Source organism: Ochotona princeps, chromosome 27, assembly GCF_030435755.1.
Source record: "Ochotona princeps isolate mOchPri1 chromosome 27, mOchPri1.hap1, whole genome shotgun sequence".
NCBI classification, from domain to species: Eukaryota; Metazoa; Chordata; class Mammalia; order Lagomorpha; family Ochotonidae; genus Ochotona; species Ochotona princeps.
Window position 1 is genome coordinate 20,115,391 of NC_080858.1, and position 13,108 is coordinate 20,128,498.

The window sequence follows — 13,108 nt, forward strand, 5'->3', positions numbered from 1 at the left end:
GTTTAGAAAGGATACTAACAGTTTCAGAAGATGAAAGAGAAGGTGAGTAACCTATTTAGAAAATCTACAGTTGTTGCTTGGGCCTCTGTCACCCACATAAGGAAGCCCCACTGGTGATCCTGACTCCTGGCTTTGGCCAAGCCCAACCTTGGCTTTTGTGGCTATTTGGGGGAGTATTTAAACCTCTGGTTCATTCCCTAAATGGCTGCTACAACCAGGGCTGGGCTAGGATAAAGCCAGATCTTTAATACAGGTGGTAGGGCTGCAAGTACTTGGGCCATTTTCCAGTGCTTTCCCAGGTACATAGACAGGCAGCTGGATTTGAAATGGAGTAGCCAAAATTCAAACTGTCACTCATATAGGATGCCAGCCTTACAGGAGGTGGATTAATCCACTCCATCACAGTGCCAGATCCCAAGATCAATGAACTTTTCCAGATCCACCATGGGAAATTATTAGCTGGATTCTGAACTCTCTAAGAAAGTTGGCACTTTCAAGATGGAAGAAAATATAGAAACGACCCTGTCCAGTTCCCACTGCTTTTCAGAAAAGAGTGTGAGCTAGTAGGTGACAGGGTCCAAACCACAGAGCTTTCAGCCTGGCGCTCGCATCTGCCACCTGTGCATGCTCCCTCCAGGCCTGGAAAGGTGACAGAAAGCTCCACGTTCACAGAGTAGCTTCTGGGCAGGAGTGTGTGAAGAGGTTGTTAAACTGTTTCCTCAAAAAGCAATTGTAATGCTTGGTTAAACTGTCAAACACAACCATTTCATCTCCTTGGCAACTGAGAGCAAGAGGCAACAAACTGAGGAGCGCTTGTTCATGAAAGCCGCAGGATGTACAGGAAGGGGGGCAGGAATGAGAGGTACTCTTGCCTGGAGCTGCTCCCCGCTCCACGCTCAGCTCTGCAGTCTGACAGTCAAATCGGGGCACGCCAAGCTGTGAACACCAGCGGGATTTTGTCACTGCTGGCCTGGGTTCGCTTTAATTTGGAGCAGTGTCGGTTTGAGTGGCGATCTTGGGTGCAGGTGAGCAGAGAAGGCGAGCCGCTACTCCAGCATGCAATTGCAGAGCAAGCAATGGATTCTGACCAGGCAGGTATTTCACAAGGAGTGCGGCGGCCATTCTCTGCATAGCGTGAGCTGACCACGTCTCAGGCCCAGGGCAGCCCAGTCCAGTCACATAGTCCCAGTCGGTAGAGCTTCGCAGCTCTTGCTCAGATCTACGTGCAAGGACTGGAGATCTTACTGACTCAAAGAGACCACCTTAAACAAGCCTCAGGATGAGCAGTAATCTGGACAATCACAGGCTTGATTCCAGGAATCCGGGTTTAAGGAAACAATCAGGAGAAATAAGGCCACACAGGCATTCCAGGGTGCACCTTGCAGAGGTGAGCTCTGCCAGGCCCTGGAAAGTTTAGCTGAACGAATGTTTGGAGAACAAGGATGAACAGTGCAGAGCAAGCTCCCAGGTTTTTGAAGACTTCTCCCCTGGCAGTAAGAAGCTGATATTCTAACTCACTGCCACTTGGTGAATTGAATTAACTAAATATCTCATGGGATCCTCCCCTGGTTCAGCCATTTGGAAAGCTATTTGAATTTAACTTGAGCATGTCTTTCCTCTGCTAAACTAAATGACCTCTACTGATAGAGTCTCCATTTCTTAACTCAATAAATTTCACTACCTGGGCTCAAAGTATGTGAAGAATTTGAAACAAAGCTGCCACTTGGGACACCTCCACTCCATAGTGGAGGGCTTGGGATCTATTCCTGGCTTGGCTTTCAATCCACTTTCCTGTTAATGAGCATCCCTGGGAGGCAGTTAGGTGCTTGGGTCCCTGCCACCCGCTTAGGGGACCTGGATGGAGTTCTGGACTTCCAGCCTGGTTGCTTCAGCATAACCCGGGCTGTTATGGGCATTTCAGCAGTGAATAAATGGATGAAAGATTGTGTGTGTGTGTGTGTGTGTGTGTGTGTGTGTGTGTGTTCCTTTGTCACTCTTCCAAATATATAAATGAATAAAGCTCCTTTTAAAATTCAGAATCTTGATCACACAGCTACATTGTGTTACTCAATTTCCTGCATTTTCCTTGACTGTATCAGTCCAAAGGTTAACAAACAAACAAAACCAAAGGTGAAAGAGGAGACAACGAATTGAAAACAGTAGAAAAAATAACCCAACTAGGAAATGATATTCCAACATATGCCTGATATGAGAAGCACAGATTTCAAATGAATATATGCACAATCTGAGGCAGGCATTTGGTCTAGGGGTTAACACACCTGCACTTCACACAGGAGTCCCTGGGTTCAAATGCTGCCTCTGGCTACTGATTCCAGTCTTTTTTTTTTTTTTTCAAATTTATTTATTCTTTATTGGAAAGGCAGATATACAGAGGGGAGAGACAGAGAGGAAGATCCTCCATCCAATGGTTCACTCCCCAAGCAGCCGCAACGGCTGGAGCTGAGCCAATCCGAAGCCAGCAGCCAAGAACTCTTCTGGGTCTCCCACGTGGGTGCAGGGTCCCAAGGCTTTGGGCCATCCTCAACTGCCTTCCCAGGCCACAAGCAGGGAGCTGGATGGGAAGTAGGGCTGCCGGGACTAGAACTGGGTCCCATATGGGATCCCGGGCGTGCAAGGTGAGGACTTTAACCACTACGCTATCGCTCTGGGCCCTGATTCCAGTTTCTTTTTAAGGTAGACCCTGGGCAGCAGGTGACAGCTAAGCATACGCGTCTTTGTCACCCATGTGAGGGACACAAATGAAGTGTCTGGGTCTTCGTTCCAGGCTGAAGCCTGGTCCAGTCCTACCCATCGCAGGTCACTGGGGGAATGAATCACGAGTAAGAGCTCTCCTTTTCTCTCTGCTTTTCGAAGTCTCTCAAACAATAACAAGATTGTTTCCTAAAATCTAATTCAATTACACAATTATCCTGAAGTCCTAGTTGACTTTACAGATCTTGCCATTGTTCCTCTTAACCCTCCCCAGCCACCTGGCTCCTCCCTGACTCCTGCGTTTCATTAACAGCAGCATGAAGCTCCCAGCCAAGACCTGTGTTCAGTCCTTGTCCTCATTCCTCTCCCCTCATGCAAACACCACGCCGTACACACCCAATCCTCTACTGCATGTTGGAACACCCTCAGTTCCCAGCCTCCCATTTACTGACTTAGCTCAAGCTCTCATCACCAGTCCACAAAGCTACTGCCACAGCCCCCTACATGAACTACTTCTAAAACATTTTATGTTTTGCATCTTGTAGGTTCTAGAGACACTGTGGTGAGTAAGAAGTCCCCAGTTGCATGATGCCTGTATTCTAGTGGGTGAGCCAGAGGATAAAACACAGCAATGGCACTAGGAAGAAAATTAAACAGGCTGACATAAGAAACAATCATGGAAATCAGAGGGCTTACCCAACCAGAGAAAGAACCAGGAGAGCAGAGGTCTGCAGGTAGAGAAGAAACCAGCCTTGCCAGGGCACAACAGGAAAAGAGAAGACTTGGTGCAAACTGTTAGGGTGGCGGGGACAGCGACAGAGAGAAGCGTAGCAGAGTGAGCCGCCAGACTGCAGTTCCAGTTGAGGCTGGACGCAGCAATCAGCACAAGACCTTCTGGTCTTCAGCCTGGAACTTCTTACAAGTGCCGTGGGCACTGGTGGATGGGGTTTAAAAGCAGGGGAATGATGTCATCTCACTTAGGCTTTTACAACACTACTGTGACTGGCATATGTGGCTGTGGGGAGCCATTCAGGGAGCTACTGGAATGATGGTGCAAATAGAGACCAGGGACCTGCGGCCAGGGTGAAGGTGGAGGAACCAGAGAGAAGCGGATGGATTCACGCTGTTTCAGAGACAGACCAGACTTGACATACTGCTCTGGGTGTATGAGGGCAGGAGGGTAAGGTGGCCTATGGAGGGTGTCTTGGGTATCTAACTGGATGCATGGTGGTGATATTTATTCTGCTGGGGAAGACAAAGGCAAGAAGACGTTTGAGACAACCAAGAAGGTTTAGAAGGTGTTTACTTCTACGAAGCTATAGGAGAAGGGGGAGGTCTGGACTAGAGATTTAAAAGCAAAAAGGAAAACAAAATAAAACAACAACAACAAAAAAACCAACTGAGAGCCATCACCATTGGCGCTTGCTTAGGTGGGCTCCCTGGCTCTGGGGATAGCTAGAGAAGCATCGAGAAAGGGAGATGAAAGAAAACCCAAGACTCACCAAGATCCTGCCATACTCACAGGTCAGGACACTAGCCAAAAAGTTGCCAGTGGTCTTCCTAACTCTAACCTGTCCTTCACACTCAGCCCAGGGCATCAGCCTCACCTTCAACACCTGGCCGTGATCATGACTCCTTCCTTAAAACACTCCATGCCTCTCCATCACCCTTGCAGGAAAGGTCAGCCCTCCCTCACCTCTACCCAGAGTATGGTCATCAGTGGTCATCAAGCCCCTTTGCCATCTAGACCTAGCCCAACTTCTCAGGCTTCCTTGCCTGCTCTGTCCAGCGTATTCAATTTGTATGAGGACTACCTAAGCACACATCTGCTACTGCTAGTAGATGTAGCTGAAGGAGGATTGTATTTTCAGTGTATTGCTCCTAGTGGGTGCTCAGCAACACTTGCTGAACAAAAAAGCAGGGAGGTAGGCAGGGAGGAAGGACAGATGACAGGAGTCATTCTCTGTGAGAGAACCTTCACCAAAAGTGTGTGGAAATTAGCGTCTGTGTGTCTCTAGTTCCCTGGCTGGAGACAGAATGAGAAGAGCCCCATCTAGAGGTGGGATGATGCAGGAACAAATCCATCCCTGAAGTTTTTCCAGAAACAGAACCCAGGGACCATAGGCTAAACGGAATCTTACCCTTACCCGAGCATTTTTAGGAAGTCACCTCTAGAACCTGTCTGTCAAACTTTACTCTTTGGGAAAATCCAAATGAAAAAAGTGCATGGAGTCGCTGGGTTGCTGAAGTATGACCTCATGCCATCAGATCTTTTGAACTTGCTAGGAGGGTCATAAAAATCAGTCTTGAAATGATACTTGTGTGCTTGGGGAAATCAGCTGTTTCCAACACGACTGCCGCTTGGGGAGAAAGAACAATGAGGAAGGAACGAGGGGTACACTCGTGTCCGATAGAAACGAGTGAGTAATGTCTCTCGGTCAGATGAGCTCTCAACACTAGAAAAGAACTCGTGTGGTGGACCAGAGCAGTCCGCAGCCCTGCTGACGAACCACCGTTCGTCACCCACAAACGCTGGCATGGTTGGAGCGGTTTCCTTTCCCAATTGAACGAAGAGCCGGGAAAATGAGAAATGGACCGTTATTTAAACAATGACCTGGACCCATCTCAGATATCACTGCAGTGAAATTTGTTTTATGTTCCTGTTTTTATCTGAGGCGGATGGTTTCGGAGAACACGCAGACTCCATTTGGCTGTGGAGCCTCTTCTTCGATTTGCTTGTTTATAAAACACCAGCCTATATCGTGTTTTGTGGTTCCGTTTCAAGCATTACACATTAAGCAGAGGAAGGATGGCTCAGAAGTGAAAGCAGTGAGCTCCTGTCCCAGCTGTGTGATGGCGGGTGGGTGGGGTAACAGAGTTGAACACTGAAGTTCTGAAAGATGAATTGGGGTGGGGGTGGGGAGGGCGGTCTCCTTCCTCTCCGGTTGCTGTGAAGAACCAGTGAAATAACGCACGTGACACACATTTTTTTATTGAAAAAGAAAACCCTATTCATTGACATGTAAGTTTGGCACATTCTGTCAAACTTCATGAAGAACATTGGTAACTTTCTAGGAGTGCATTGTTTAGTTTTGATATCAGGATAATGTTGGATTCATCGAATTGATTATAAATCTTCCTTTTTTATATTTTATAAAAGCATTAATGTAGGATCAATGTATCATTTCCTTCTTAAATATTTGATAGCATATACCGGTGAGGCCATTTGGGCTAAAGCTTGTAAGCCAGTGCGTAAATTAAAGATTCAAAGTTGTGAATAGATACAAGGCTTTTCATAAATCAGTTAATCAGTTTAGTTTTAAAATATTTTATTTTGAAAAGATTTAGCTATTTACTTTGAAAGTCAGAATCATAGAATGACAGAGATCGAGAGCGGTCTTCCATCGCTGTATACTCCCATCCTCAGATGGACGCAACAGCCAGCAATGGGCCAGACAGAAGCCAAGAGCCAGGGGCCACATCCAGATCCCCGACACGTGGACCATCCTCTATTGCCTTTTTCCAGACCCTCGTCAGAGAGCTGGATCAGAAGTGGAGCAGCCAGAACACAAACTGGCACCCACACAGGGTCTGGCATCATAAGCAGCACCTTAACCTGCTATGCTGTAACACCAACCCCAAGCAGTTTGTCCTTGAATGGGTTTGGTAGCTTGTGTTTCTCAGAAAAAAAAATTTTCGTTTCACTTGTGTTTGTATAGGAAGAAAAATGTTCCTGATAATCCCTGCTTATTCTTCTTGCTATCTATAGAATCCGTAGTGGTAATCCCTCTTTCATTTTTGATATTAGTAATTTGTATCCTCTCTCCTTTTATCGTATCAGGCTACCTAGAAGCTGATCAACTTTACTGATTCGTGACTCTGTGCTGGGTTTCTGTTAAAGTTTGTGTAGGATTTGCCTCCCCCCAAACTCACACAGATGCTTAACCTCTGGTGTCTTTGTGTGAATGAGTGACGGATTAAAGGAAGACACGTGACCCAGCGATGGCGTCTGAGAGGTCTCTAGGTCCCTGGGAGCGCGTCCTCAGAGCCCGGTTCTTACCAGATGCTGGGTTAGTTGAGTTGCAGCTAGGCAACTCGTCAGCAGGTGATGCCCCCGCACCTGCCTTCAGCAGCTTCCATCAGAGACAGGGTTATGGCGCCACCCAGTCCTATCACCTCCATCTGGAAACTGAAATCAACTTTTTTTTTCCCAAAAAATGTTTCTCTCTGGTATTTTAGAGTATTGAAAAGTAGGCTGACACAGTTGCATGTATTTTTCTCTGTTGCTTTTCTGCACTGCTGACTTACACTTTTGTGTTCCCTCTGCTTGCATCAGGTTTATTTTTCGTAGTTTTGTAAGGTGGAAGTAGGATTATAAAGTTGAAAATGTTTTCTGATATGATAATTCAGTGCATCGTTTTTCTCTAAGCACTGTATTAGCTGTATCTAAAAAATTTTAATACTCTACTCTCATTTGCATTCAACTCAAACAATTTTGTAAGTTTTTAATTTCTTTGTGTCTATGGGCTAATTAGAAATGTGTCCCTTTTTCTTCCTTGTGCTGTGACCAATGAATATATTCTCCATTACTTCAATTATCTTAAATTTATTGAAACGAATTTTATGGCCTAGCATGTGATCTATCTTGGGGAGTGCTCCATATGGACTTGAAGAAAATGTGGCTCGCTCCTGCGGAGTGGGATGCCTTACAGGTGCCCATTAGGTCACACAGTTCATTTTTTGAGTCTTCTATAGTCTTCTGGCTCTTCCTGCCTGCTCCGCCAGTTGGTGCAAAGCAAGTGTTAACACTTCCAACTATAAAAGTTCGTTTGCTTCTTTCTTTTTGCTCTATCAGATGTTGCTTCCTGCACTTGGAATTTCTATTACTAGGTGTGAATCTTCTTGATAAATTCACCCTTTTATCACCATGAACCGTCCTTTTATAATCTTTGATCGTATTTCTGGTTCTGAAACATGAATTATCTATTTATGAATACAGCTTCTTCAGCTTTCTTTTATTTGGTGCTTGTAGGGTGTATCTTTATTCCGCTCTGATGTTTTTAACCTGTCTCTGTTTTATGAAAATAAAATAACATTTCCTAAATGCAGTATATAGTTGGGTCTTTGTTCTTTTATGCTTTCTACAGTCTCTGGGTTTTAGTTTGGCACTTCAGACAGCACATTTTAATTTCTCTGGGTTTTAATTTGCCATCTTGTTGCCACTTTCTATTTTTTTCCATTTGTCCTTCAATCCCTTTTTCTTCTTTTTCAGCCTTTTTAAAGCCAATTGAGCTATTTCTCTAGTTTCCATCAATGGATTGTTAACTAGTGGAGATGCTAATTTTTGCCCCTTTGGCCTGTGCTTTTAATATTGATGCCAAGAAACCATTGCTAAGACCAATGGCATGAAGATTTATGTAAGAGTTTGACAGTTTGGGGTATTATGTTTAAGTCTTTAATACATTTTGAACTTACGTGTGTGTGTGATAGAATGTTAAGGTAGGGACTGAGTTGCACTGTTTTGTGTGTGGATATCCAATTTTCCCAATATCCTCTGTTGACCACTTTACCTTTCTCTGCCGTGTATTGTTGGCACCCTTCTCAAAGATCAGTTGACTGTATGTATTCAGACACAGTTCTGGATTGTTCTTCTGTTGCCCTGCATCCGTCTCTGTTATGTGCCAGAGCCATATTGCTTCAACTCTGTAGATTTGTATATATTCTGAGATCAAGAAATATGACGCTTCCAGCTCTGTTTTTCCTTCACAAGACTGTTCTGGTTAGCTAGGGTCCTGTGTGGCTCTCTTTGGATTTTATGATTGTTTTTTCCTATATGTATAAAAATGCCATCGTGATTTTGACAAGGTTTGTGTTGAATGTTTAAGTTGCCTTGGGAATTTTGGACATTCTTACAATATTAAGTCTTCCACTCTGGAAGCATGGGATATTTTTCATGTGTGTCTCTTTCAGTTTATTTCACTGCATTGTAGTTTCCTGTGTATAAGTCTTTCACCACCGTAGTTAACTTTATGCCTGAGTATTTTATTCTTTTTTGCTGATATTCTAAGTGGAAATGGTTTCCTCAGATTTTTCCGGGAGTTTGCTTTTACTGTATGGAAATGTAGCTGATTTTTTGTATGCTGAATTTTGATCCTGAAACTTTACAGACTTTGTTAGTCCTAAGAAATTTTGCAGAACCTTCAGGGTTTTTACATGTAAGATCATATCATCTACAAACATAAATAGTTTTACTTCTTGCTTTGTGGCTAGGATGGCCTGTATTTCTTTTTCCTTGATGACTGCCTTCATTTTGAAAGATTTTTTCTGTGGCTAGAAAAGTAAGATTGACCTTTTTAAAAAGCCATTCAGTGCAGTACAGAAGTTATTATTTTGCCTCTGGCTGGAGTAATTCCTGATAAATTTTCTATCATTGTTTCCTTGTTCTGTTCTTTCCTGCCAAGGGCCATTTGGATATTTGTAACACTATTTGAAGGCCATACAAAGTTATCAACTGAAAAATTAGTCTGTTACACAGAGTTTCTGATGCCTTGGCAGGGCCAGACCGAATGACACAGCCTATGGCTGGATGTTCTTCACCGATGCTGTAAACTTGATGGAGGTCCAGGGCAACCCACCACTGAAAAGGCATAAGCTTTCTTCCCCCCCCCCGCCCCCACCCCTCCCCCAAAAAACACCTGTGCTTCGAGTGCTGAGTATTACAAGTCTTCTCTATTCTGGTTGCTGGACCAGAAACTATTCCTAACCTTACATGAATGCTGGAATTCTTCACTATGCTTCTTTCTGTTGATTTTCCCCTCATCCTTTTGGAGTTTGGTCTCAAAGAAATGCAGACAAATACTTAGCCAAAACACCTTGAAGAAACTCCATGGGCTGTCTGGAGGTTTTCTTTGGTTAGCTGCCTCTTTCTCTGGCACTCTGAGTTGCCCTGGTCTGCATGAACTTGGCTCTCTGTGTCACGGAACTCCCGTAGGTCCTCTGAGCTGTAATGCGGTGGATCAACCGCCCCTAGTGAGGCAGTTACGGGCAATCAGCGTTCACCTACTTTCTCTCTTCTTTCAGGGACCACTAGGCTGCAGAGATTGCTGTCCAATTTCTTCTAATTTGTTGGCACAGGAGTGTAATTACCAAAGCATTTGATCCTATTCTAAGTCCATTACAGGCACACTAGTGCTCATAATAGCCCACTGAAAGATGTTACTATCATTATCGTGCTCAGTTGCAAAGGAGGAAATCTGGCATGGAGTAGTCAAAAAAATCTTGCTTTAACTCATTTACCTGATAAACGTCAGAGTTGGGATTTGAACCCAGGAAGTCAGGCCCTTGCTTTTAAGCACTACAATACTTCTCACGCTATTTTAAGTAGAAAAATAGCTGAAGATAGACAAACATGTCTGAAAAAGGAGCAGGGTGTCACCCTGATCTCAAATTTAAGGTGGATGAATGCAAAGCAATGAGCTGTAGGTAAAGGTTGTTTTTGTGCCTACAGAGAGTTTGGGCCTTCAGTCAATCCACACAGATGAGGTATGGGCTGAGGGATGCGTGTCCACTTGTAGGGCAGACAAGCCCAGCTGCCACACAGAGGAACACCCCCTTGGAATGACCTTGACAACATCAGCACCCAAAGACTGATGGATTCAATTTGTCCAACAAGCCCTGGGAGTCAGCAGTTTGCAAGACAGACCTGATGTCTAGACAGCAAATCAGAGAGGGCACTTGGCAATTACAGGGGCGGTTGCGGTGAAGGCAGGCAAGTCAGGACTCTATAGAGAATGAAGTAACTGCTGCTGACGGTATGGAATGGTTAGCATCTCCCCAGCAAAGATGACACACCACGCCTGACGTCTGCTTCCCACAGAGAGAGCTGTCACCATTCTTCCTCTTGCTCCGGCAGGTGTGCTCCTGGCAGGCAATGGGGTCTTTGCACTTCACTGAGTCCTGGCTCTTCCCTCTATAGACATCAGCCTTCACTCTCCAGAGATGTCAAGAGTTCAGAGGGTAAATGCCACTTTACTTAATCAATGTTTATCACGATTCTTTGGAAAGTAATGACTGGGGTAGCTCCCTGAAGAGTGGGCTCTGCTTCCATGGCTAGTTTGCTTTTGACATGTTTTCTCATGGGCTGAATTTCTCAGTTATATATTAACTCCGTCCTGGGCATTTGCTCCATTAACAGCCTCTCAGCTTTTTTCCCACAGGGCTTTATGACACCTTGTCCTGTTTATCTGCTATATTGCAGACAGACTGTGTTTTGTAGTTCTAGCCTCAGAGGTGCTACCACCTCTCTTAGCCAATCTCTTTTCCTTTGGGGTGATAATGTATTGGGTTTCTTTCCAGCCTGGGGATGAAAAACGGACTTTCCATTTGTGCCAGTTCTTGGTCCGTTGTCTTTTAGCGCCAAACCCACCTTCTTTGACCTGCTTTGTGATACCAGAGCTAGATGCTATGGGATACATTTCCTTGTTTGCCAGCTGGCTTGATGTTAGGTTTTGACAATGAGTATGGAAGGGACAAGAGAGGGCTGGGAGAGAAAAAGAGGTCTCTATCTGCTTCATCCAGGTTTGTCTTTCCTTGCTTTAGCAGGTGGAGCGGTGGGCAGCCATCCCAGCCACGTTTCAGGGCAGTGGCAGCTGTACCTTTCAGTACCTTAGGTACTCCCCAGCCAGTCTCCTTAGCACCGGCACTGCAGGAGGCACAGTCCTGTGACAACCAGAGCTCTCCACCCCTTCTGCGTCCCCTTTGTCCCGAGTCCTCTAGTTAACTGCCCCTCTGTTCCTTCAGCGTTTTCTTCAACCCCTTTGAGCAACACTATACGGCAACGATTCTCTAGTAAATTTCCCCAAAATTTCTGCTATGATCTCTGTCTCTTACCTAGACCGTGATTGATACAACATCTAGGGCCATTCTGATTATTTAGTTGTTTGAGAAATGATAAGAAAGCAAATCTCTCATTAGGGTGTGTGCAAGTGTAAGATGTGCACTTTACCGTAAATATAAAAATGACAGAACAGCACGGTGGATGAACTACTGAAGCACATCGGCCTGGCTACTTCCTAGCTGTGTGACCTTCAATGATCCGTCCCTTTGTGCCTCGGCTTCATCTCGAAAATGGGAATACAGAAAGTTACCAGTGAAGTACAATATGCACAGCTACATTAGAATCTTAGGCAAACAACCAGCAATTTCTTAGAACAAACAGGCCCTAAATACGACACAGACACTAGCTAAACCTAGCAACCCTAATATCAAAAGTTACACAAAAGGTTTGCCACTTGATACTGGACCACCACACGGAAGCCAGTGGTCCTTTTGTTGATATAGTGCAAGAGGCCCGCTTTCAAAGATACCCTGCTGCGAAATGTAACGTTCCTACCTCAGGTATCGCTCCCTCTAACTGCACAGTCCATGGCTCCCCAACTCCTACCCTTCAAAGTGATCTTTTGGGAAGGGAAGCCCAATGAGTGGATCATCAAAGTAGGCATGGGACCCAAGGCTCAGTTATTCTAAACTACTGGTCTGAAGATGCCTGAAAGAAGACAAAAACGGAGGCTGAGCTGGGTGCCAGTGGTGCCATGAGCAGGCCCCAGGAGACAAGCCGCGATAGACAGCAAGATCCAGCTTTGGCAGACTAAGCTGAAGACTTTGCACCTGCTGTAAGGTCTTGAGCATTCAGGTGATGTCAAAGCTCCCTGCGTTCCTAGGCTAACCACGAACCAGGGAATCAGCTGCGCACACTAGTGGAACCTAGTGGCATGTTTACAAAATAGACTTGCACACTGCACGTGTGAAGACAACTGTCCTTTGGAGTCAAAGAATTCGCTTCCTCTCACTTCCCCTCATGGGGCTCTCAGCACCTTGCTAATGGTTGTATGCACCTTGTTACACACAGGGCTCTGACACAGAAGAGTCAGTGCCCTTATACCAATCCCTCCAAAATGTTTCATTCCCTCTTTGATCAGTCATTCCAACCACCCACATTTCCAGAAATGTATGCTTACCTTTATGATCTGGTGATAAAGATGCCATGAAGAGATGATTGGAGAGGAATGGAATGTCGCAATCCACCCACCGATACTCACTAGGTGTTGTGCCCTGCGTCAGATATGTGGCGCTCGGGCTGGACACTTGGCCTACAGCACTAACTCAGCTAACCACCAGAATAGCCCTGGAGGACAGAGAGCAGAGAGGGCCTCACAGGCAGTGCTCGAGGTGGGATTTAAACCCCAACTGTCTGGCTTCTGTGTATTACTAATCATTGTGGATACAAAAGCACAGTGTTGGTCTTATGATCTAAGAATGTGCAAGTCGGGTAGGTGGGTTCCCGGGGTCTGCTGTTGTTTCAGAGTGGGGGCTTCATGCTCCATCTCCTCTCTATAGG